Raw genomic sequence first — 24,071 nt, forward strand, 5'->3', positions numbered from 1 at the left:
AGCGATTCTGCGAGGAAATGTGAACACTTTGCCTTCCCGCGCACAGAGAAGGTGCTAGCAGGGAATTCTCTGCCTGCCTTTCCCCAGTGCTCTGCAAGCTCTCCAGGGTAACAGCAAATCTGGGGCTCTGTGCTTTCTTTCGTCCTGAACAAGCTTTTGTGTTCTCTGAAGCGACGCAAATGCGATTCTGCGAAGCAATGTGAACACTTCTCATTCCCGCGCAGAGAGAAGGTGCTAGCAGGGAATTCTCTGCATGCCTTTCCCCAGTGCTCTGCAAGCTCTCCAGGACAACATAAAATCTGGGGCTCTGTGCTTTCTTTCGTTCTGAACAAGTGTTAGTGTTTTCTGCACAAAAGCGATTCTGCGAAGCAATGTGAACACTTCTCATTCCCGCGCAGAGAGAAGGTGCTAGCAGGGAATTCTCTGCCTGCCTTTCCCCAGTGCTCTGCAAGCTCTCCAGGACAACATAAAATCTGGGGCTCTGTGCTTTCTTTCGTTCTGAACAAGTGTTAGTGTTTTCTGCACAAAAGCGATTCTGCCAAGCAATGTGAACACTTCTGCTTCCCAGGCACAGAGAAGGTGCTAGCAGGGAATTCTCTGCCTGCCTTTCCCCAGTGCTCTGCAAGCTCTCCAGGACAACAGCAAATCTGGGGCTCTGTGCTTTCTTTCGTTCTGAACAAGTGTTAGTGTTTTCTGCACAAAAGCGATTCTGCGAAGCAATGTGAACACTTCTGCTTCCCAGGCACAGAGAAGGTGCTAGCAGGGAATTCTCTGCCTGCCTTTCCCCAGTGCTCTGCAAGCTCTCCAGGACAACATAAAATCTGGGGCTCTGTGCTTTCTTTCGTTCTGAACAAGTGTTAGTGTTTTCTGCACAAAAGCGATTCTGCCAAGCAATGTGAACACTTCTGCTTCCCAGGCACAGAGAAGGTGCTAGCAGGGAATTCTCTGCCTGCCTTTCCCCAGTGCTCTGCAAGCTCTCCAGGACAACAGCAAATCTGGGGCTCTGTGCTTTCTTTCGTTCTGAACAAGTGTTAGTGTTTTCTGCACAAAAGCGATTCTGCGAAGCAATGTGAACACTTCTGCTTCCCAGGCACAGAGAAGGTGCTAGCAGGGAATTCTCTGCCTGCCTTTCCCCAGTGCTCTGCAAGCTCTCCAGGACAACATAAAATCTGGGGCTCTGTGCTTTCTTTCGTTCTGAACAAGTGTTAGTGTTTTCTGCACAAAAGCGATTCTGCGAAGCAATGTGAACACTTCTGCTTCCCAGGCACAGAGAAGGTGCTAGCAGGGAATTCTCTGCCTGCCTTTCCCCAGTGCTCTGCAAGCTCTCCAGGACAACATAAAATCTGGGGCTCTGTGCTTTCTTTCGTTCTGAACAAGTGTTACTGTTTTCTGCACAAAAGCGATTCTGCGAAGCAATGTGAACACTTCTTCTTCCCAGGCACCGAGAAGGTGCTAGCAGGGAATTCTCTGCCTGCCTTTCCCCAGTGCTCTGCAAGCTCTCCAGGACAACATAAAATCTGGGGCTCTGTGCTTTCTTTCCTTCTGAACAAGTGTTACTGTTTTCTGCACAAAAGCGATTCTGCGAGGAAATGTGAACACTTTGCCTTCCCGCGCACAGAGAAGGTGCTAGCAGGGAATTCTCTGCCTGCTTTCCCCAGTGCTCTGCAAGCTCTCCAGGGTAACAGCAAATCTGGGGCTCTGTGCTTTCTTTCGTCCTGAACAAGTGTTAGTGTTTTCTGCACAAAAGCGATTCTGCGAAGCAATGTGAACACTTCTGCTTCCCAGGCACAGAGAAGGTGCTAGCAGGGAATTCTCTGCCTGCCTTTCCCCAGTGCTCTGCAAGCTCTCCAGGACAACATAAAATCTGGGTCTCTGTGCTTTCTTTCGTTCTGAACAAGTGTTAGTGTTTTCTGCACAAAAGCGATTCTGCGAAGCAATGTGAACACTTCTGCTTCCCAGGCACAGAGAAGGTGCTAGCAGGGAATTCTCTGCCTGCCTTTCCCCAGTGCTCTGCAAGCTCTCCAGGACAACATAAAATCTGGGTCTCTGTGCTTTCTTTCGTTCTGAACAAGTGTTAGTGTTTTCTGCACAAAAGCGATTCTGCGAAGCAATGTGAACACTTCTGCTTCCCAGGCACAGAGAAGGTGCTAGCAGGGAATTCTCTGCCTGCCTTTCCCCAGTGCTCTGCAAGCTCTCCAGGACAACAGCAAATCTGGGGCTCTGTGCTTTCTTTCGTTCTGAACAAGTGTTAGTGTTTTCTGCACAAAAGCGATTCTGCGAAGCAATGTGAACACTTCTTCTTCCCAGGCACCGAGAAGGTGCTAGCAGGGAATTCTCTGCCTGCCTTTCCCCAGTGCTCTGCAAGCTCTCCAGGACAACATAAAATCTGGGGCTCTGTGCTTTCTTTCGTTCTGAACAAGTGTTAGTGTTTTCTGCACAAAAGCGATTCTGCGAGGAAATGTGAACACTTTGCCTTCCCGCGCACAGAGAAGGTGCTAGCAGGGAATTCTCTGCCTGCCTTTCCCCAGTGCTCTGCAAGCTCTCCAGGGTAACAGCAAATCTGGGGCTCTGTGCTTTCTTTCGTCCTGAACAAGCTTTTGTGTTCTCTGAAGCGACGCAAATGCGATTCTGCGAAGCAATGTGAACACTTCTCATTCCCGCGCAGAGAGAAGGTGCTAGCAGGGAATTCTCTGCATGCCTTTCCCCAGTGCTCTGCAAGCTCTCCAGGACAACATAAAATCTGGGGCTCTGTGCTTTCTTTCGTTCTGAACAAGTGTAAGTGTTTTCTGCACAAAAGCGATTCTGCGAAGCAATGTGAATACTTCTTCTTCCCAGGCACCGAGAAGGTGCTAGCAGGGAATTCTCTGCCTGCCTTTCCCCAGTGCTCTGCAAGCTCTCCAGGACAACATAAAATCTGGGGCTCTGTGCTTTCTTTCGTTCTGAACAAGTGTTAGTGTTTTCTGCACAAAAGCGATTCTGCGAAGCAATGTGAACACTTCTGCTTCCCAGGCACAGAGAAGGTGCTAGCAGGGAATTCTCTGCCTGCCTTTCCCCAGTGCTCTGCAAGCTCTCCAGGACAACATAAAATCTGGGGCTCTGTGCTTTCTTTCGTTCTGAACAAGTGTTAGTGTTTTCTGCACAAAAGCGATTCTGCGAAGCAATGTGAACACTTCTGCTTCCCAGGCACAGAGAAGGTGCTAGCAGGGAATTCTCTGCCTGCCTTTCCCCAGTGCTCTGCAAGCTCTCCAGGACAACATAAAATCTGGGGCTCTGTGCTTTCTTTCGTTCTGAACAAGTGTTAGTGTTTTCTGCACAAAAGCGATTCTGCGAAGCAATGTCAACACTTCTCATTCCCGCGCAGAGAGAAGGTGCTAGCAGGGAATTCTCTCCTTGCCATTCCCCAGTGCTCTGCAATCTCTCCAGGACAACATAAAATCTGGGGCTCTGTGCTTTCTTTCGTTCTGAACAAGTGTTAGTGTTTTCTGCACAAAAGCGATTCTGCGAGGAAATGTGAACACTTTGCCTTCCCGCGCACAGAGAAGGTGCTAGCAGGGAATTCTCTGCCTGCTTTCCCCAGTGCTCTGCAAGCTCTCCAGGGTAACAGCAAATCTGGGGCTCTGTGCTTTCTTTCGTTCTGAACAAGTGTTAGTGTTTTCTGCACAAAAGCGATTCTGCGAAGCAATGTGAACACTTCTGCTTCCCAGGCACAGAGAAGGTGCTAGCAGGGAATTCTCTGCCTGCCTTTCCCCAGTGCTCTGCAAGCTCTCCAGGACAACATAAAATCTGGGTCTCTGTGCTTTCTTTCGTTCTGAACAAGTGTTAGTGTTTTCTGCACAAAAGCGATTCTGCGAAGCAATGTGAACACTTCTGCTTCCCAGGCACAGAGAAGGTGCTAGCAGGGAATTCTCTGCCTGCCTTTCCCCAGTGCTCTGCAAGCTCTCCAGGACAACATAAAATCTGGGGCTCTGTGCTTTCTTTCGTTCTGAACAAGTGTTAGTGTTTTCTGCACAAAAGCGATTCTGCGAAGCAATGTGAACACTTCTGCTTCCCAGGCACAGAGAAGGTGCTAGCAGGGAATTCTCTGCCTGCCTTTCCCCAGTGCTCTGCAAGCTCTCCAGGACAACAGCAAATCTGGGGCTCTGTGCTTTCTTTCGTTCTGAACAAGTGTTAGTGTTTTCTGCACAAAAGCGATTCTGCGAAGCAATGTGAACACTTCTTCTTCCCAGGCACCGAGAAGGTGCTAGCAGGGAATTCTCTGCCTGCCTTTCCCCAGTGCTCTGCAAGCTCTCCAGGACAACATAAAATCTGGGGCTCTGTGCTTTCTTTCGTTCTGAACAAGTGTTAGTGTTTTCTGCACAAAAGCGATTCTGCGAGGAAATGTGAACACTTTGCCTTCCCGCGCACAGAGAAGGTGCTAGCAGGGAATTCTCTGCCTGCCTTTCCCCAGTGCTCTGCAAGCTCTCCAGGGTAACAGCAAATCTGGGGCTCTGTGCTTTCTTTCGTCCTGAACAAGCTTTTGTGTTCTCTGAAGCGACGCAAATGCGATTCTGCGAAGCAATGTGAACACTTCTCATTCCCGCGCAGAGAGAAGGTGCTAGCAGGGAATTCTCTGCATGCCTTTCCCCAGTGCTCTGCAAGCTCTCCAGGACAACATAAAATCTGGGGCTCTGTGCTTTCTTTCGTTCTGAACAAGTGTAAGTGTTTTCTGCACAAAAGCGATTCTGCGAAGCAATGTGAACACTTCTTCTTCCCAGGCACCGAGAAGGTGCTAGCAGGGAATTCTCTGCCTGCCTTTCCCCAGTGCTCTGCAAGCTCTCCAGGACAACATAAAATCTGGGTCTCTGTGCTTTCTTTCGTTCTGAACAAGTGTTAGTGTTTTCTGCACAAAAGCGATTCTGCGAAGCAATGTGAACACTTCTGCTTCCCAGGCACAGAGAAGGTGCTAGCAGGGAATTCTCTGCCTGCCTTTCCCCAGTGCTCTGCAAGCTCTCCAGGACAACATAAAATCTGGGGCTCTGTGCTTTCTTTCCTTCTGAACAAGTGTTACTGTTTTCTGCACAAAAGCGATTCTGCCAAGCAATGTGAACACTTCTGCTTCCCAGGCACAGAGAAGGTGCTAGCAGGGAATTCTCTGCCTGCCTTTCCCCAGTGCTCTGCAAGCTCTCCAGGACAACATAAAATCTGGGTCTCTGTGCTTTCTTTCGTTCTGAACAAGTGTTAGTGTTTTCTGCACAAAAGCGATTCTGCGAAGCAATGTGAACACTTCTGCTTCCCAGGCACAGAGAAGGTGCTAGCAGGGAATTCTCTGCCTGCCTTTCCCCAGTGCTCTGCAAGCTCTCCAGGACAACATAAAATCTGGGGCTCTGTGCTTTCTTTCGTTCTGAACAAGTGTTAGTGTTTTCTGCACAAAAGCGATTCTGCCAAGCAATGTGAACACTTCTGCTTCCCAGGCACAGAGAAGGTGCTAGCAGGGAATTCTCTGCCTGCCTTTCCCCAGTGCTCTGCAAGCTCTCCAGGACAACATAAAATCTGGGGCTCTGTGCTTTCTTTCGTTCTGAACAAGTGTTAGTGTTTTCTGCACAAAAGCGATTCTGCGAAGCAATGTGAACACTTTTTCTTCCCAGGCACAGAGAAGGTGCTAGCAGGGAATTCTCTGCCTGCCTTTCCCCAGTGCTCTGCAAGCTCTCCAGGAAAACATAAAATCTGGGGCTCTGTGCTTTCTTTCGTTCTGAACAAGTGTTAGTGTTTTCTGCACAAAAGCGATTCTGCGAAGCAATGTGAACACTTCTGCTTCCCAGGCACAGAGAAGGTGCTAGCAGGGAATTCTCTGCCTGCCTTTCCCCAGTGCTCTGCAAGCTCTCCAGGACAACATAAAATCTGGGGCTCTGTGCTTTCTTTCGTTCTGAACAAGTGTTAGTGTTTTCTGCACAAAAGCGATTCTGCGAAGCAATGTGAACACTTCTCATTCCCGCGCAGAGAGAAGGTGCTAGCAGGGAATTCTCTGCCTGCCTTTCCCCAGTGCTCTGCAAGCTCTCCAGGGTAACAGCAAATCTGGGGCTCTGTGCTTTCTTTCGTCCTGAACAAGCTTTTGTGTTCTCTGAAGCGACGCAAATGCGATTCTGCGAAGCAATGTGAACACTTCTCATTCCCGCGCAGAGAGAAGGTGCTAGCAGGGAATTCTCTGCCTGCCTTTCCCCAGTGCTCTGCAAGCTCTCCAGGACAACATAAAATCTGGGGCTCTGTGCTTTCTTTCGTTCTGAACAAGTGTTAGTGTTTTCTGCACAAAAGCGATTCTGCGAAGCAATGTGAACACTTCTGCTTCCCAGGCACAGAGAAGGTGCTAGCAGGGAATTCTCTGCCTGCCTTTCCCCAGTGCTCTGCAAGCTCTCCAGGACAACATAAAATCTGGGGCTCTGTGCTTTCTTTCCTTCTGAACAAGTGTTACTGTTTTCTGCACAAAAGCGATTCTGCCAAGCAATGTGAACACTTCTGCTTCCCAGGCACAGAGAAGGTGCTAGCAGGGAATTCTCTGCCTGCCTTTCCCCAGTGCTCTGCAAGCTCTCCAGGACAACAGCAAATCTGGGGCTCTGTGCTTTCTTTCGTCCTGAACAAGTGTTAGTGTTTTCTGCACAAAAGCGATTCTGCGAAGCAATGTCAACACTTCTCATTCCCGCGCAGAGAGAAGGTGCTAGCAGGGAATTCTCTCCTTGCCATTCCCCAGTGCTCTGCAATCTCTCCAGGACAACATAAAATCTGGGGCTCTGTGCTTTCTTTCGTTCTGAACAAGTGTTAGTGTTTTCTGCACAAAAGCGATTCTGCGAAGCAATGTGAACACTTCTGCTTCCCAGGCACAGAGAAGGTGCTAGCAGGGAATTCTCTGCCTGCCTTTCCCCAGTGCTCTGCAAGCTCTCCAGGACAACATAAAATCTGGGGCTCTGTGCTTTCTTTCGTTCTGAACAAGTGTTAGTGTTTTCTGCACAAAAGCGATTCTGCGAAGCAATGTGAACACTTCTGCTTCCCAGGCACAGAGAAGGTGCTAGCAGGGAATTCTCTGCCTGCCTTTCCCCAGTGCTCTGCAAGCTCTCCAGGACAACAGCAAATCTGGGGCTCTGTGCTTTCTTTCGTTCTGAACAAGTGTTAGTGTTTTCTGCACAAAAGCGATTCTGCGAGGAAATGTGAACACTTTGCCTTCCCGCGCACAGAGAAGGTGCTAGCAGGGAATTCTCTGCCTGCTTTCCCCAGTGCTCTGCAAGCTCTCCAGGGTAACAGCAAATCTGGGGCTCTGTGCTTTCTTTCGTCCTGAACAAGTGTTAGTGTTTTCTGCACAAAAGCGATTCTGCGAAGCAATGTGAACACTTCTCATTCCCGTGCAGAGAGAAGGTGCTAGCAGGGAATTCTCTGCCTGCCTTTCCCCAGTGCTCTGCAAGCTCTCCAGGACAACATAAAATCTGGGGCTCTGTGCTTTCTTTCGTTCTGAACAAGTGTTAGTGTTTTCTGCACAAAAGCGATTCTGCGAAGCAATGTGAACACTTCTGCTTCCCAGGCACAGAGAAGGTGCTAGCAGGGAATTCTCTGCCTGCCTTTCCCCAGTGCTCTGCAAGCTCTCCAGGACAACATAAAATCTGGGGCTCTGTGCTTTCTTTCGTTCTGAACAAGTGTTAGTGTTTTCTGCACAAAAGCGATTCTGCGAAGCAATGTGAACACTTCTGCTTCCCAGGCACAGAGAAGGTGCTAGCAGGGAATTCTCTGCCTGCCTTTCCCCAGTGCTCTGCAAGCTCTCCAGGACAACAGCAAATCTGGGGCTCTGTGCTTTCTTTCGTTCTGAACAAGTGTTAGTGTTTTCTGCACAAAAGCGATTCTGCGAAGCAATGTGAACACTTCTTCTTCCCAGGCACAGAGAAGGTGCTAGCAGGGAATTCTCTGCCTGCCTTTCCCCAGTGCTCTGCAAGCTCTCCAGGACAACATAAAATCTGGGGCTCTGTGCTTTCTTTCGTTCTGAACAAGTGTTAGTGTTTTCTGCACAAAAGCGATTCTGCGAGGAAATGTGAACACTTTGCCTTCCCGCGCACAGAGAAGGTGCTAGCAGGGAATTCTCTGCCTGCCTTTCCCCAGTGCTCTGCAAGCTCTCCAGGACAACATAAAATCTGGGGCTCTGTGCTTTCTTTCGTTCTGAAAAAGTGTTAGTGTTTTCTGCACAAAAGCGATTCTGCGAAGCAATGTGAACACTTCTGCTTCCCAGGCACAGAGAAGGTGCTAGCAGGGAATTCTCTGCCTGCCTTTCCCCAGTGCTCTGCAAGCTCTCCAGGACAACAGCAAATCTGGGGCTCTGTGCTTTCTTTCGTTCTGAACAAGTGTTAGTGTTTTCTGCACAAAAGCGATTCTGCGAAGCAATGTGAACACTTTGCCTTCCCGCGCACAGAGAAGGTGCTAGCAGGGAATTCTCTGCCTGCCTTTCCCCAGTGCTCTGCAAGCTCTCCAGGGTAACAGCAAATCTGGGGCTCTGTGCTTTCTTTCGTCCTGAACAAGCTTTTGTGTTCTCTGAAGCGACGCAAATGCGATTCTGCGAAGCAATGTGAACACTTCTCATTCCCGCGCAGAGAGAAGGTGCTAGCAGGGAATTCTCTGCATGCCTTTCCCCAGTGCTCTGCAAGCTCTCCAGGACAACATAAAATCTGGGGCTCTGTGCTTTCTTTCGTTCTGAACAAGTGTTACTGTTTTCTGCACAAAAGCGATTCTGCGAAGCAATGTGAACACTTCTTCTTCCCAGGCACCGAGAAGGTGCTAGCAGGGAATTCTCTGCCTGCCTTTCCCCAGTGCTCTGCAAGCTCTCCAGGACAACATAAAATCTGGGGCTCTGTGCTTTCTTTCGTTCTGAACAAGTGTTAGTGTTTTCTGCACAAAAGCGATTCTGCGAAGCAATGTCAACACTTCTCATTCCCGCGCAGAGAGAAGGTGCTAGCAGGGAATTCTCTCCTTGCCATTCCCCAGTGCTCTGCAATCTCTCCAGGACAACATAAAATCTGGGTCCTGTGCTTTCTTTCGTTCTGAACAAGTGTTAGTGTTTTCTGCACAAAAGCGATTCTGCGAAGCAATGTGAACACTTCTGCTTCCCAGGCACAGAGAAGGTGCTAGCAGGGAATTCTCTGCCTGCCTTTCCCCAGTGCTCTGCAAGCTCTCCAGGACAACATAAAATCTGGGGCTCTGTGCTTTCTTTCGTTCTGAACAAGTGTTAGTGTTTTCTGCACAAAAGCGATTCTGCCAAGCAATGTGAACACTTCTGCTTCCCAGGCACAGAGAAGGTGCTAGCAGGGAATTCTCTGCCTGCCTTTCCCCAGTGCTCTGCAAGCTCTCCAGGACAACAGCAAATCTGGGGCTCTGTGCTTTCTTTCGTTCTGAACAAGTGTTAGTGTTTTCTGCACAAAAGCGATTCTGCGAAGCAATGTGAACACTTCTTCTTCCCAGGCACAGAGAAGGTGCTAGCAGGGAATTCTCTGCCTGCCTTTCCCCAGTGCTCTGCAAGCTCTCCAGGAAAACATAAAATCTGGGGCTCTGTGCTTTCTTTCGTTCTGAACAAGTGTTAGTGTTTTCTGCACAAAAGCGATTCTGCGAAGCAATGTGAACACTTCTGCTTCCCAGGCACAGAGAAGGTGCTAGCAGGGAATTCTCTGCCTGCCTTTCCCCAGTGCTCTGCAAGCTCTCCAGGACAACAGCAAATCTGGGGCTCTGTGCTTTCTTTCGTTCTGAACAAGTGTTAGTGTTTTCTGCACAAAAGCGATTCTGCGAAGCAATGTGAACACTTCTTCTTCCCACGCACAGAGAAGGTGCTAGCAGGGAATTCTCTGCCTGCCTTTCCCCAGTGCTCTGCAAGCTCTCCAGGGTAACAGCAAATCTGGGGCTCTGTGCTTTCTTTCGTCCTGAACAAGCTTTTGTGTTCTCTGAAGCGACGCAAATGCGATTCTGCGAAGCAATGTGAACACTTCTCATTCCCGCGCAGAGAGAAGGTGCTAGCAGGGAATTCTCTGCATGCCTTTCCCCAGTGCTCTGCAAGCTCTCCAGGACAACATAAAATCTGGGGCTCTGTGCTTTCTTTCGTTCTGAACAAGTGTTAGTGTTTTCTGCACAAAAGCGATTCTGCGAAGCAATGTGAACACTTCTTCTTCCCAGGCACCGAGAAGGTGCTAGCAGGGAATTCTCTGCCTGCCTTTCCCCAGTGCTCTGCAAGCTCTCCAGGACAACATAAAATCTGGGGCTCTGTGCTTTCTTTCGTTCTGAACAAGTGTTAGTGTTTTCTGCACAAAAGCGATTCTGCGAAGCAATGTGAACACTTCTGCTTCCCAGGCACAGAGAAGGTGCTAGCAGGGAATTCTCTGCCTGCCTTTCCCCAGTGCTCTGCAAGCTCTCCAGGACAACATAAAATCTGGGGCTCTGTGCTTTCTTTCCTTCTGAACAAGTGTTACTGTTTTCTGCACAAAAGCGATTCTGCGAAGCAATGTGAACACTTCTGCTTCCCAGGCACAGAGAAGGTGCTAGCAGGGAATTCTCTGCCTGCCTTTCCCCAGTGCTCTGCAAGCTCTCCAGGACAACATAAAATCTGGGTCTCTGTGCTTTCTTTCGTTCTGAACAAGTGTTAGTGTTTTCTGCACAAAAGCGATTCTGCGAAGCAATGTGAACACTTCTGCTTCCCAGGCACAGAGAAGGTGCTAGCAGGGAATTCTCTGCCTGCCTTTCCCCAGTGCTCTGCAAGCTCTCCAGGACAACATAAAATCTGGGGCTCTGTGCTTTCTTTCGTTCTGAACAAGTGTTAGTGTTTTCTGCACAAAAGCGATTCTGCCAAGCAATGTGAACACTTCTGCTTCCCAGGCACAGAGAAGGTGCTAGCAGGGAATTCTCTGCCTGCCTTTCCCCAGTGCTCTGCAAGCTCTCCAGGACAACATAAAATCTGGGGCTCTGTGCTTTCTTTCGTTCTGAACAAGTGTTAGTGTTTTCTGCACAAAAGCGATTCTGCGAAGCAATGTGAACACTTTTTCTTCCCAGGCACAGAGAAGGTGCTAGCAGGGAATTCTCTGCCTGCCTTTCCCCAGTGCTCTGCAAGCTCTCCAGGAAAACATAAAATCTGGGGCTCTGTGCTTTCTTTCGTTCTGAACAAGTGTTAGTGTTTTCTGCACAAAAGCGATTCTGCGAAGCAATGTGAACACTTCTGCTTCCCAGGCACAGAGAAGGTGCTAGCAGGGAATTCTCTGCCTGCCTTTCCCCAGTGCTCTGCAAGCTCTCCAGGACAACATAAAATCTGGGGCTCTGTGCTTTCTTTCGTTCTGAACAAGTGTTAGTGTTTTCTGCACAAAAGCGATTCTGCGAAGCAATGTGAACACTTCTGCTTCCCAGGCACAGAGAAGGTGCTAGCAGGGAATTCTCTGCCTGCCTTTCCCCAGTGCTCTGCAAGCTCTCCAGGGTAACAGCAAATCTGGGGCTCTGTGCTTTCTTTCGTTCTGAACAAGTGTTAGTGTTTTCTGCACAAAAGCGATTCTGCGAAGCAATGTGAACACTTCTGCTTCCCAGGCACAGAGAAGGTGCTAGCAGGGAATTCTCTGCCTGCCTTTCCCCAGTGCTCTGCAAGCTCTCCAGGACAACAGCAAATCTGGGGCTCTGTGCTTTCTTTCGTTCTGAACAAGTGTTAGTGTTTTCTGCACAAAAGCGATTCTGCGAAGCAATGTCAACACTTCTCATTCCCGCGCAGAGAGAAGGTGCTAGCAGGGAATTCTCTCCTTGCCATTCCCCAGTGCTCTGCAATCTCTCCAGGACAACATAAAATCTGGGTCTCTGTGCTTTCTTTCGTTCTGAACAAGTGTTAGTGTTTTCTGCACAAAAGCGATTCTGCGAAGCAATGTGAACACTTCTGCTTCCCAGGCACAGAGAAGGTGCTAGCAGGGAATTCTCTGCCTGCCTTTCCCCAGTGCTCTGCAAGCTCTCCAGGACAACATAAAATCTGGGGCTCTGTGCTTTCTTTCGTTCTGAACAAGTGTTAGTGTTTTCTGCACAAAAGCGATTCTGCGAAGCAATGTGAACACTTCTGCTTCCCAGGCACAGAGAAGGTGCTAGCAGGGAATTCTCTGCCTGCCTTTCCCCAGTGCTCTGCAAGCTCTCCAGGACAACAGCAAATCTGGGGCTCTGTGCTTTCTTTCGTTCTGAACAAGTGTTAGTGTTTTCTGCACAAAAGCGATTCTGCGAAGCAATGTGAACACTTCTTCTTCCCAGGCACAGAGAAGGTGCTAGCAGGGAATTCTCTGCCTGCCTTTCCCCAGTGCTCTGCAAGCTCTCCAGGACAACATAAAATCTGGGGCTCTGTGCTTTCTTTCGTTCTGAACAAGTGTTAGTGTTTTCTGCACAAAAGCGATTCTGCGAGGAAATGTGAACACTTTGCCTTCCCGCGCACAGAGAAGGTGCTAGCAGGGAATTCTCTGCCTGCCTTTCCCCAGTGCTCTGCAAGCTCTCCAGGACAACATAAAATCTGGGGCTCTGTGCTTTCTTTCGTTCTGAAAAAGTGTTAGTGTTTTCTGCACAAAAGCGATTCTGCGAAGCAATGTGAACACTTCTGCTTCCCAGGCACAGAGAAGGTGCTAGCAGGGAATTCTCTGCCTGCCTTTCCCCAGTGCTCTGCAAGCTCTCCAGGACAACAGCAAATCTGGGGCTCTGTGCTTTCTTTCGTTCTGAACAAGTGTTAGTGTTTTCTGCACAAAAGCGATTCTGCGAAGCAATGTGAACACTTTGCCTTCCCGCGCACAGAGAAGGTGCTAGCAGGGAATTCTCTGCCTGCCTTTCCCCAGTGCTCTGCAAGCTCTCCAGGGTAACAGCAAATCTGGGGCTCTGTGCTTTCTTTCGTCCTGAACAAGCTTTTGTGTTCTCTGAAGCGACGCAAATGCGATTCTGCGAAGCAATGTGAACACTTCTCATTCCCGCGCAGAGAGAAGGTGCTAGCAGGGAATTCTCTGCATGCCTTTCCCCAGTGCTCTGCAAGCTCTCCAGGACAACATAAAATCTGGGGCTCTGTGCTTTCTTTCGTTCTGAACAAGTGTTAGTGTTTTCTGCACAAAAGCGATTCTGCGAAGCAATGTGAACACTTCTTCTTCCCAGGCACCGAGAAGGTGCTAGCAGGGAATTCTCTGCCTGCCTTTCCCCAGTGCTCTGCAAGCTCTCCAGGACAACATAAAATCTGGGGCTCTGTGCTTTCTTTCGTTCTGAACAAGTGTTAGTGTTTTCTGCACAAAAGCGATTCTGCGAAGCAATGTCAACACTTCTCATTCCCGCGCAGAGAGAAGGTGCTAGCAGGGAATTCTCTCCTTGCCATTCCCCAGTGCTCTGCAATCTCTCCAGGACAACATAAAATCTGGGTCTCTGTGCTTTCTTTCGTTCTGAACAAGTGTTAGTGTTTTCTGCACAAAAGCGATTCTGCGAAGCAATGTGAACACTTCTGCTTCCCAGGCACAGAGAAGGTGCTAGCAGGGAATTCTCTGCCTGCCTTTCCCCAGTGCTCTGCAAGCTCTCCAGGACAACATAAAATCTGGGGCTCTGTGCTTTCTTTCGTTCTGAACAAGTGTTAGTGTTTTCTGCACAAAAGCGATTCTGCCAAGCAATGTGAACACTTCTGCTTCCCAGGCACAGAGAAGGTGCTAGCAGGGAATTCTCTGCCTGCCTTTCCCCAGTGCTCTGCAAGCTCTCCAGGACAACAGCAAATCTGGGGCTCTGTGCTTTCTTTCGTTCTGAACAAGTGTTAGTGTTTTCTGCACAAAAGCGATTCTGCGAAGCAATGTGAACACTTCTTCTTCCCAGGCACAGAGAAGGTGCTAGCAGGGAATTCTCTGCCTGCCTTTCCCCAGTGCTCTGCAAGCTCTCCAGGAAAACATAAAATCTGGGGCTCTGTGCTTTCTTTCGTTCTGAACAAGTGTTAGTGTTTTCTGCACAAAAGCGATTCTGCGAAGCAATGTGAACACTTCTGCTTCCCAGGCACAGAGAAGGTGCTAGCAGGGAATTCTCTGCCTGCCTTTCCCCAGTGCTCTGCAAGCTCTCCAGGACAACAGCAAATCTGGGGCTCTGTGCTTTCTTTCGTTCTGAACAAGTGTTAGTGTTTTCTGCACAAAAGCGATTCTGCGAAGCAATGTGAACACTTCTTCTTCCCAGGCACAGAGAAGGTGCTAGCAGGGAATTCTCTGCCTGCCTTTCCCCAGTGCTCTGCAAGCTCTCCAGGGTAACAGCAAATCTGGGGCTCTGTGCTTTCTTTCGTCCTGAACAAGCTTTTGTGTTCTCTGAAGCGACGCAAATGCGATTCTGCGAAGCAATGTGAACACTTCTCATTCCCGCGCAGAGAGAAGGTGCTAGCAGGGAATTCTCTGCATGCCTTTCCCCAGTGCTCTGCAAGCTCTCCAGGACAACATAAAATCTGGGGCTCTGTGCTTTCTTTCGTTCTGAACAAGTGTTAGTGTTTTCTGCACAAAAGCGATTCTGCGAAGCAATGTGAACACTTCTTCTTCCCAGGCACCGAGAAGGTGCTAGCAGGGAATTCTCTGCCTGCCTTTCCCCAGTGCTCTGCAAGCTCTCCAGGACAACATAAAATCTGGGGCTCTGTGCTTTCTTTCGTTCTGAACAAGTGTTAGTGTTTTCTGCACAAAAGCGATTCTGCGAGGAAATGTGAACACTTTGCCTTCCCGCGCACAGAGAAGGTGCTAGCAGGGAATTCTCTGCCTGCTTTCCCCAGTGCTCTGCAAGCTCTCCAGGGTAACAGCAAATCTGGGGCTCTGTGCTTTCTTTCGTCCTGAACAAGTGTTAGTGTTTTCTGCACAAAAGCGATTCTGCGAAGCAATGTGAACACTTCTGCTTCCCAGGCACAGAGAAGGTGCTAGCAGGGAATTCTCTGCCTGCCTTTCCCCAGTGCTCTGCAAGCTCTCCAGGACAACATAAAATCTGGGTCTCTGTGCTTTCTTTCGTTCTGAACAAGTGTTAGTGTTTTCTGCACAAAAGCGATTCTGCGAAGCAATGTGAACACTTCTGCTTCCCAGGCACAGAGAAGGTGCTAGCAGGGAATTCTCTGCCTGCCTTTCCCCAGTGCTCTGCAAGCTCTCCAGGACAACAGCAAATCTGGGGCTCTGTGCTTTCTTTCGTTCTGAACAAGTGTTAGTGTTTTCTGCACAAAAGCGATTCTGCGAAGCAATGTGAACACTTCTGCTTCCCAGGCACAGAGAAGGTGCTAGCAGGGAATTCTCTGCCTGCCTTTCCCCAGTGCTCTGCAAGCTCTCCAGGACAACATAAAATCTGGGGCTCTGTGCTTTCTTTCGTTCTGAACAAGTGTTAGTGTTTTCTGCACAAAAGCGATTCTGCGAAGCAATGTGAACACTTCTGCTTCCCAGGCACAGAGAAGGTGCTAGCAGGGAATTCTCTGCCTGCCTTTCCCCAGTGCTCTGCAAGCTCTCCAGGACAACAGCAAATCTGGGGCTCTGTGCTTTCTTTCGTTCTGAACAAGTGTTAGTGTTTTCTGCACAAAAGCGATTCTGCGAGGAAATGTGAACACTTTGCCTTCCCGCGCACAGAGAAGGTGCTAGCAGGGAATTCTCTGCCTGCTTTCCCCAGTGCTCTGCAAGCTCTCCAGGGTAACAGCAAATCTGGGGCTCTGTGCTTTCTTTCGTCCTGAACAAGCTTTTGTGTTCTCTGAAGCGACGCAAATGCGATTCTGCGAAGCAATGTGAACACTTCTGCTTCCCAGGCACAGAGAAGGTGCTAGCAGGGAATTCTCTGCCTGCCTTTCCCCAGTGCTCTGCAAGCTCTCCAGGACAACATAAAATCTGGGGCTCTGTGCTTTCTTTCGTTCTGAACAAGTGTTAGTGTTTTCTGCACAAAAGCGATTCTGCGAAGCAATGTGAACACTTCTGCTTCCCAGGCACAGAGAAGGTGCTAGCAGGGAATTCTCTGCCTGCCTTTCCCCAGTGCTCTGCAAGCTCTCCAGGACAACAGCAATTCTGGGGCTCTGTGCTTTCTTTCGTTCTGAACAAGTGTTAGTGTTTTCTGCACAAAAGCGATTCTGCGAAGCAATGTGAACACTTCTTCTTCCCAGGCACAGAGAAGGTGCTAGCAGGGAATTCTCTGCCTGCCTTTCCCCAGTGCTCTGCAAGCTCTCCAGGACAACATAAAATCTGGGGCTCTGTGCTTTCTTTCGTTCTGAACAAGTGTTAGTGTTTTCTGCACAAAAGCGATTCTGCGAGGAAATGTGAACACTTTGCCTTCCCGCGCACAGAGAAGGTGCTAGCAGGGAATTCTCTGCCTGCCTTTCCCCAGTGCTCTGCAAGCTCTCCAGGGTAACAGCAAATCTGGGGCTCTGTGCTTTCTTTCGTCCTGAACAAGCTTTTGTGTTCTCTGAAGCGACGCAAATGCGATTCTGCGAAGCAATGTGAACACTTCTCATTCCCGCGCAGAGAGAAGGTGCTAGCAGGGAATTCTCTGCATGCCTTTCCCCAGTGCTCTGCAAGCTCTCCAGGACAACATAAAATCTGGGGCTCTGTGCTTTCTTTCGTTCTGAACAAGTGTTAGTGTTTTCTGCACAAAAGCGATTCTGCGAAGCAATGTGAACACTTCTTCTTCCCAGGCACCGAGAAGGTGCTAGCAGGGAATTCTCTGCCTGCCTTTCCCCAGTGCTCTGCAAGCTCTCCAGGACAACATAAAATCTGGGGCTCTGTGCTTTCTTTCGTTCTGAACAAGTGTTAGTGTTTTCTGCACAAAAGCGATTCTGCGAGGAAATGTGAACACTTTGCCTTCCCGCGCACAGAGAAGGTGCTAGCAGGGAATTCTCTGCCTGCTTTCCCCAGTGCTCTGCAAGCTCTCCAGGGTAACAGCAAATCTGGGGCTCTGTGCTTTCTTTCGTCCTGAACAAGTGTTAGTGTTTTCTGCACAAAAGCGATTCTGCCAAGCAATGTGAACACTTCTGCTTCCCAGGCACAGAGAAGGTGCTAGCAGGGAATTCTCTGCCTGCCTTTCCCCAGTGCTCTGCAAGCTCTCCAGGACAACATAAAATCTGGGTCTCTGTGCTTTCTTTCGTTCTGAACAAGTGTTAGTGTTTTCTGCACAAAAGCGATTCTGCGAAGCAATGTGAACACTTCTGCTTCCCAGGCACAGAGAAGGTGCTAGCAGGGAATTCTCTGCCTGCCTTTCCCCAGTGCTCTGCAAGCTCTCCAGGACAACATAAAATCTGGGGCTCTGTGCTTTCTTTCGTTCTGAACAAGTGTTAGTGTTTTCTGCACAAAAGCGATTCTGCGAAGCAATGTGAACACTTCTGCTTCCCAGGCACAGAGAAGGTGCTAGCAGGGAATTCTCTGCCTGCCTTTCCCCAGTGCTCTGCAAGCTCTCCAGGACAACAGCAAATCTGGGGCTCTGTGCTTTCTTTCGTTCTGAACAAGTGTTAGTGTTTTCTGCACAAAAGCGATTCTGCGAAGCAATGTGAACACTTCTTCTTCCCAGGCACCGAGAAGGTGCTAGCAGGGAATTCTCTGCCTGCCTTTCCCCAGTGCTCTGCAAGCTCTCCAGGACAACATAAAATCTGGGGCTCTGTGCTTTCTTTCGTTCTGAACAAGTGTTAGTGTTTTCTGCACAAAAGCGATTCTGCGAGGAAATGTGAACACTTTGCCTTCCCGCGCACAGAGAAGGTGCTAGCAGGGAATTCTCTGCCTGCCTTTCCCCAGTGCTCTGCAAGCTCTCCAGGGTAACAGCAAATCTGGGGCTCTGTGCTTTCTTTCGTCCTGAACAAGCTTTTGTGTTCTCTGAAGCGACGCAAATGCGATTCTGCGAAGCAATGTGAACACTTCTCATTCCCGCGCAGAGAGAAGGTGCTAGCAGGGAATTCTCTGCATGCCTTTCCCCAGTGCTCTGCAAGCTCTCCAGGACAACAGCAAATCTGGGGCTCTGTGCTTTCTTTCGTTCTGAACAAGTGTAAGTGTTTTCTGCACAAAAGCGATTCTGCGAAGCAATGTGAACACTTCTTCTTCCCAGGCACCGAGAAGGTGCTAGCAGGGAATTCTCTGCCTGCCTTTCCCCAGTGCTCTGCAAGCTCTCCAGGACAACATAAAATCTGGGGCTCTGTGCTTTCTTTCGTTCTGAACAAGTGTTAGTGTTTTCTGCACAAAAGCGATTCTGCGAAGCAATGTGAACACTTCTGCTTCCCAGGCACAGAGAAGGTGCTAGCAGGGAATTCTCTGCCTGCCTTTCCCCAGTGCTCTGCAAGCTCTCCAGGACAACATAAAATCTGGGGCTCTGTGCTTTCTTTCCTTCTGAACAAGTGTTACTGTTTTCTGCACAAAAGCGATTCTGCCAAGCAATGTGAACACTTCTGCTTCCCAGGCACAGAGAAGGTGCTAGCAGGGAATTCTCTGCCTGCCTTTCCCCAGTGCTCTGCAAGCTCTCCAGGACAACAGCAAATCTGGGGCTCTGTGCTTTCTTTCGTTCTGAACAAGTGTTACTGTTTTCTGCACAAAAGCGATTCTGCGAAGCAATGTCAACACTTCTCATTCCCGCGCAGAGAGAAGGTGCTAGCAGGGAATTCTCTCCTTGCCATTCCCCAGTGCTCTGCAATCTCTCCAGGACAACATAAAATCTGGGTCTCTGTGCTTTCTTTCGTTCTGAACAAGTGTTAGTGTTTTCTGCACAAAAGCGATTCTGCGAAGCAATGTGAACACTTCTGCTTCCCAGGCACAGAGAAGGTGCTAGCAGGGAATTCTCTGCCTGCCTTTCCCCAGTGCTCTGCAAGCTCTCCAGGACAACAGCAAATCTGGGGCTCTGTGCTTTCTTTCGTTCTGAACAAGTGTTACTGTTTTCTGCACAAAAGCGATTCTGCCAAGCAATGTGAACACTTCTGCTTCCCAGGCACAGAGAAGGTGCTAGCAGGGAATTCTCTGCCTGCCTTTCCCCAGTGCTCTGCAAGCTCTCCAGGACAACAGCAAATCTGGGGCTCTGTGCTTTCTTTCGTTCTGAACAAGTGTTAGTGTTTTCTGCACAAAAGCGATTCTGCGAAGCAATGTGAACACTTCTGCTTCCCAGGCACAGAGAAGGTGCTAGCAGGGAATTCTCTGCCTGCCTTTCCCCAGTGCTCTGCAAGCTCTCCAGCACAACAGCAAATCTGGGGCTCTGTGCTTTCTTTCGTTCTGAACAAGTGTTAGTGTTTTCTGCACAAAAGCGATTCTGCGAGGAAATGTGAACACTTTGCCTTCCCGCGCACAGAGAAGGTGCTAGCAGGGAATTCTCTGCCTGCTTTCCCCAGTGCTCTGCAAGCTCTCCAGGGTAACAGCAAATCTGGGGCTCTGTGCTTTCTTTCGTCCTGAACAAGCTTTTGTGTTCTCTGAAGCGACGCAAATGGGATTCTGCGAAGCAATGTGAACACTTCTCATTCCCGCGCAGAGAGAAGGTGCTAGCAGGGAATTCTCTGCCTGCCTTTCCCCAGTGCTCTGCAAGCTCTCCAGGACAACATAAAATCTGGGTCTCTGTGCTTTCTTTCGTTCTGAACAAGTGTTAGTGTTTTCTGCACAAAAGCGATTCTGCGAAGCAATGTGAACACTTCTGCTTCCCAGGCACAGAGAAGGTGCTAGCAGGGAATTCTCTGCCTGCCTTTCCCCAGTGCTCTGCAAGCTCTCCAGGAAAAAATAAAATCTGGGGCTCTGTGCTTTCTTTCGTTCTGAACAAGTGTTAGTGTTTTCTGCACAAAAGCGATTCTGCGAAGCAATGTGAACACTTCTGCTTCCCAGGCACAGAGAAGGTGCTAGCAGGGAATTCTCTGCCTGCCTTTCCCCAGTGCTCTGCAAGCTCTCCAGGACAACATAAAATCTGGGGCTCTGTGCTTTCTTTCGTTCTGAACAAGTGTTAGTGTTTTCTGCACAAAAGCGATTCTGCGAGGAAATGTGAACACTTTGCCTTCCCGCGCACAGAGAAGGTGCTAGCAGGGAATTCTCTGCCTGCCTTTCCCCAGTGCTCTGCAAGCTCTCCAGGGTAACAGCAAATCTGGGGCTCTGTGCTTTCTTTCGTCATGAACAAGCTTTTGTGTTCTCTGAAGCGACGCAAATGCGATTCTGCGAAGCAATGTGAACACTTCTCATTCCCGCGCAGAGAGAAGGTGCTAGCAGGGAATTCTCTGCATGCCTTTCCCCAGTGCTCTGCAAGCTCTCCAGGACAACATAAAATCTGGGGCTCTGTGCTTTCTTTCGTTCTGAACAAGTGTTAGTGTTTTCTGCACAAAAGCGATTCTGCGAAGCAATGTGAACACTTCTTCTTCCCAGGCACCGAGAAGGTGCTAGCAGGGAATTCTCTGCATGCCTTTCCCCAGTGCTCTGCAAGCTCTCCAGGACAACATAAAATCTGGGGCTCTGTGCTTTCTTTCGTTCTGAACAAGTGTTAGTGTTTTCTGCACAAAAGCGATTCTGCGAGGAAATGTGAACACTTTGCCTTCCCGCGCACAGAGAAGGTGCTAGCAGGGAATTCTCTGCCTGCTTTCCCCAGTGCTCTGCAAGCTCTCCAGGACAACATAAAATCTGGGGCTCTGTGCTTTCTTTCGTTCTGAACAAGTGTTAGTGTTTTCTGCACAAAAGCGATTCTGCGAGGAAATGTGAACACTTTGCCTTCCCGCGCACAGAGAAGGTGCTAGCAGGGAATTCTCTGCCTGCCTTTCCCCAGTGCTCTGCAAGCTCTCCAGGACAACAGCAAATCTGGGGCTCTGTGCTTTCTTTCGTTCTGAACAAGTGTTACTGTTTTCTGCACAAAAGCGATTCTGCCAAGCAATGTGAACACTTCTGCTTCCCAGGCACAGAGAAGGTGCTAGCAGGGAATTCTCTGCCTGCCTTTCCCCAGTGCTCTGCAAGCTCTCCAGGACAACAGCAAATCTGGGGCTCTGTGCTTTCTTTCGTTCTGAACAAGTGTTAGTGTTTTCTGCACAAAAGCGATTCTGCGAAGCAATGTGAACACTTCTGCTTCCCAGGCACAGAGAAGGTGCTAGCAGGGAATTCTCTGCCTGCCTTTCCCCAGTGCTCTGCAAGCTCTCCAGGACAACAGCAATTCTGGGGCTCTGTGCTTTCTTTCGTTCTGAACAAGTGTTAGTGTTTTCTGCACAAAAGCGATTCTGCGAAGCAATGTGAACACTTCTTCTTCCCAGGCACAGAGAAGGTGCTAGCAGGGAATTCTCTGCCTGCCTTTCCCCAGTGCTCTGCAAGCTCTCCAGGACAACATAAAATCTGGGGCTCTGTGCTTTCTTTCGTTCTGAACAAGTGTTAGTGTTTTCTGCACAAAAGCGATTCTGCGAGGAAATGTGAACACTTTGCCTTCCCGCGCACAGAGAAGGTGCTAGCAGGGAATTCTCTGCCTGCCTTTCCCCAGTGCTCTGCAAGCTCTCCAGGGTAACAGCAAATCTGGGGCTCTGTGCTTTCTTTCGTCCTGAACAAGCTTTTGTGTTCTCTGAAGCGACGCAAATGCGATTCTGCGAAGCAATGTGAACACTTCTCATTCCCGCGCAGAGAGAAGGTGCTAGCAGGGAATTCTCTGCATGCCTTTCCCCAGTGCTCTGCAAGCTCTCCAGGACAACATAAAATCTGGGGCTCTGTGCTTTCTTTCGTTCTGAACAAGTGTTAGTGTTTTCTGCACAAAAGCGATTCTGCGAAGCAATGTGAACACTTCTTCTTCCCAGGCACCGAGAAGGTGCTAGCAGGGAATTCTCTGCCTGCCTTTCCCCAGTGCTCTGCAAGCTCTCCAGGACAACATAAAATCTGGGGCTCTGTGCTTTCTTTCGTTCTGAACAAGTGTTAGTGTTTTCTGCACAAAAGCGATTCTGCGAGGAAATGTGAACACTTTGCCTTCCCGCGCACAGAGAAGGTGCTAGCAGGGAATTCTCTGCCTGCTTTCCCCAGTGCTCTGCAAGCTCTCCAGGGTAACAGCAAATCTGGGGCTCTGTGCTTTCTTTCGTCCTGAACAAGTGTTAGTGTTTTCTGCACAAAAGCGATTCTGCGAAGCAATGTGAACACTTCTGCTTCCCAGGCACAGAGAAGGTGCTAGCAGGGAATTCTCTGCCTGCCTTTCCCCAGTGCTCTGCAAGCTCTCCAGGACAACATAAAATCTGGGTCTCTGTGCTTTCTTTCGTTCTGAACAAGTGTTAGTGTTTTCTGCACAAAAGCGATTCTGCGAAGCAATGTGAACACTTCTGCTTCCCAGGCACAGAGAAGGTGCTAGCAGGGAATTCTCTGCCTGCCTTTCCCCAGTGCTCTGCAAGCTCTCCAGGACAACATAAAATCTGGGGCTCTGTGCTTTCTTTCGTTCTGAACAAGTGTTAGTGTTTTCTGCACAAAAGCGATTCTGCGAAGCAATGTGAACACTTCTGCTTCCCAGGCACAGAGAAGGTGCTAGCAGGGAATTCTCTGCCTGCCTTTCCCCAGTGCTCTGCAAGCTCTCCAGGACAACAGCAAATCTGGGGCTCTGTGCTTTCTTTCGTTCTGAACAAGTGTTAGTGTTTTCTGCACAAAAGCGATTCTGCGAAGCAATGTGAACACTTCTTCTTCCCAGGCACCGAGAAGGTGCTAGCAGGGAATTCTCTGCCTGCCTTTCCCCAGTGCTCTGCAAGCTCTCCAGGACAACATAAAATCTGGGGCTCTGTGCTTTCTTTCGTTCTGAACAAGTGTTAGTGTTTTCTGCACAAAAGCGATTCTGCGAGGAAATGTGAACACTTTGCCTTCCCGCGCACAGAGAAGGTGCTAGCAGGGAATTCTCTGCCTGCCTTTCCCCAGTGCTCTGCAAGCTCTCCAGGGTAACAGCAAATCTGGGGCTCTGTGCTTTCTTTCGTCCTGAACAAGCTTTTGTGTTCTCTGAAGCGACGCAAATGCGATTCTGCGAAGCAATGTGAACACTTCTCATTCCCGCGCAGAGAGAAGGTGCTAGCAGGGAATTCTCTGCATGCCTTTCCCCAGTGCTCTGCAAGCTCTCCAGGACAACAGCAAATCTGGGGCTCTGTGCTTTCTTTCGTTCTGAACAAGTGTAAGTGTTTTCTGCACAAAAGCGATTCTGCGAAGCAATGTGAACACTTCTTCTTCCCAGGCACCGAGAAGGTGCTAGCAGGGAATTCTCTGCCTGCCTTTCCCCAGTGCTCTGCAAGCTCTCCAGGACAACATAAAATCTGGGGCTCTGTGCTTTCTTTCGTTCTGAACAAGTGTTAGTGTTTTCTGCACAAAAGCGATTCTGCGAAGCAATGTGAACACTTCTGCTTCCCAGGCACAGAGAAGGTGCTAGCAGGGAATTCTCTGCCTGCCTTTCCCCAGTGCTCTGCAAGCTCTCCAGGACAACATAAAATCTGGGGCTCTGTGCTTTCTTTCCTTCTGAACAAGTGTTACTGTTTTCTGCACAAAAGCGATTCTGCCAAGCAATGTGAACACTTCTGCTTCCCAGGCACAGAGAAGGTGCTAGCAGGGAATTCTCTGCCTGCCTTTCCCCAGTGCTCTGCAAGCTCTCCAGGACAACAGCAAATCTGGGGCTCTGTGCTTTCTTTCGTTCTGAACAAGTGTTACTGTTTTCTGCACAAAAGCGATTCTGCGAAGCAATGTCAACACTTCTCATTCCCGCGCAGAGAGAAGGTGCTAGCAGGGAATTCTCTCCTTGCCATTCCCCAGTGCTCTGCAATCTCTCCAGGACAACATAAAATCTGGGTCTCTGTGCTTTCTTTCGTTCTGAACAAGTGTTAGTGTTTTCTGCACAAAAGCGATTCTGCGAAGCAATGTGAACACTTCTGCTTCCCAGGCACAGAGAAGGTGCTAGCAGGGAATTCTCTGCCTGCCTTTCCCCAGTGCTCTGCAAGCTCTCCAGGACAACAGCAAATCTGGGGCTCTGTGCTTTCTTTCGTTCTGAACAAGTGTTACTGTTTTCTGCACAAAAGCGATTCTGCCAAGCAATGTGAACACTTCTGCTTCCCAGGCACAGAGAAGGTGCTAGCAGGGAATTCTCTGCCTGCCTTTCCCCAGTGCTCTGCAAGCTCTCCAGGACAACAGCAAATCTGGGGCTCTGTGCTTTCTTTCGTTCTGAACAAG

The sequence above is a fragment of the Strix uralensis genome, chromosome 3 (assembly GCF_047716275.1).
Source record: "Strix uralensis isolate ZFMK-TIS-50842 chromosome 3, bStrUra1, whole genome shotgun sequence".
Lineage (NCBI taxonomy): Eukaryota > Metazoa > Chordata > Aves > Strigiformes > Strigidae > Strix > Strix uralensis.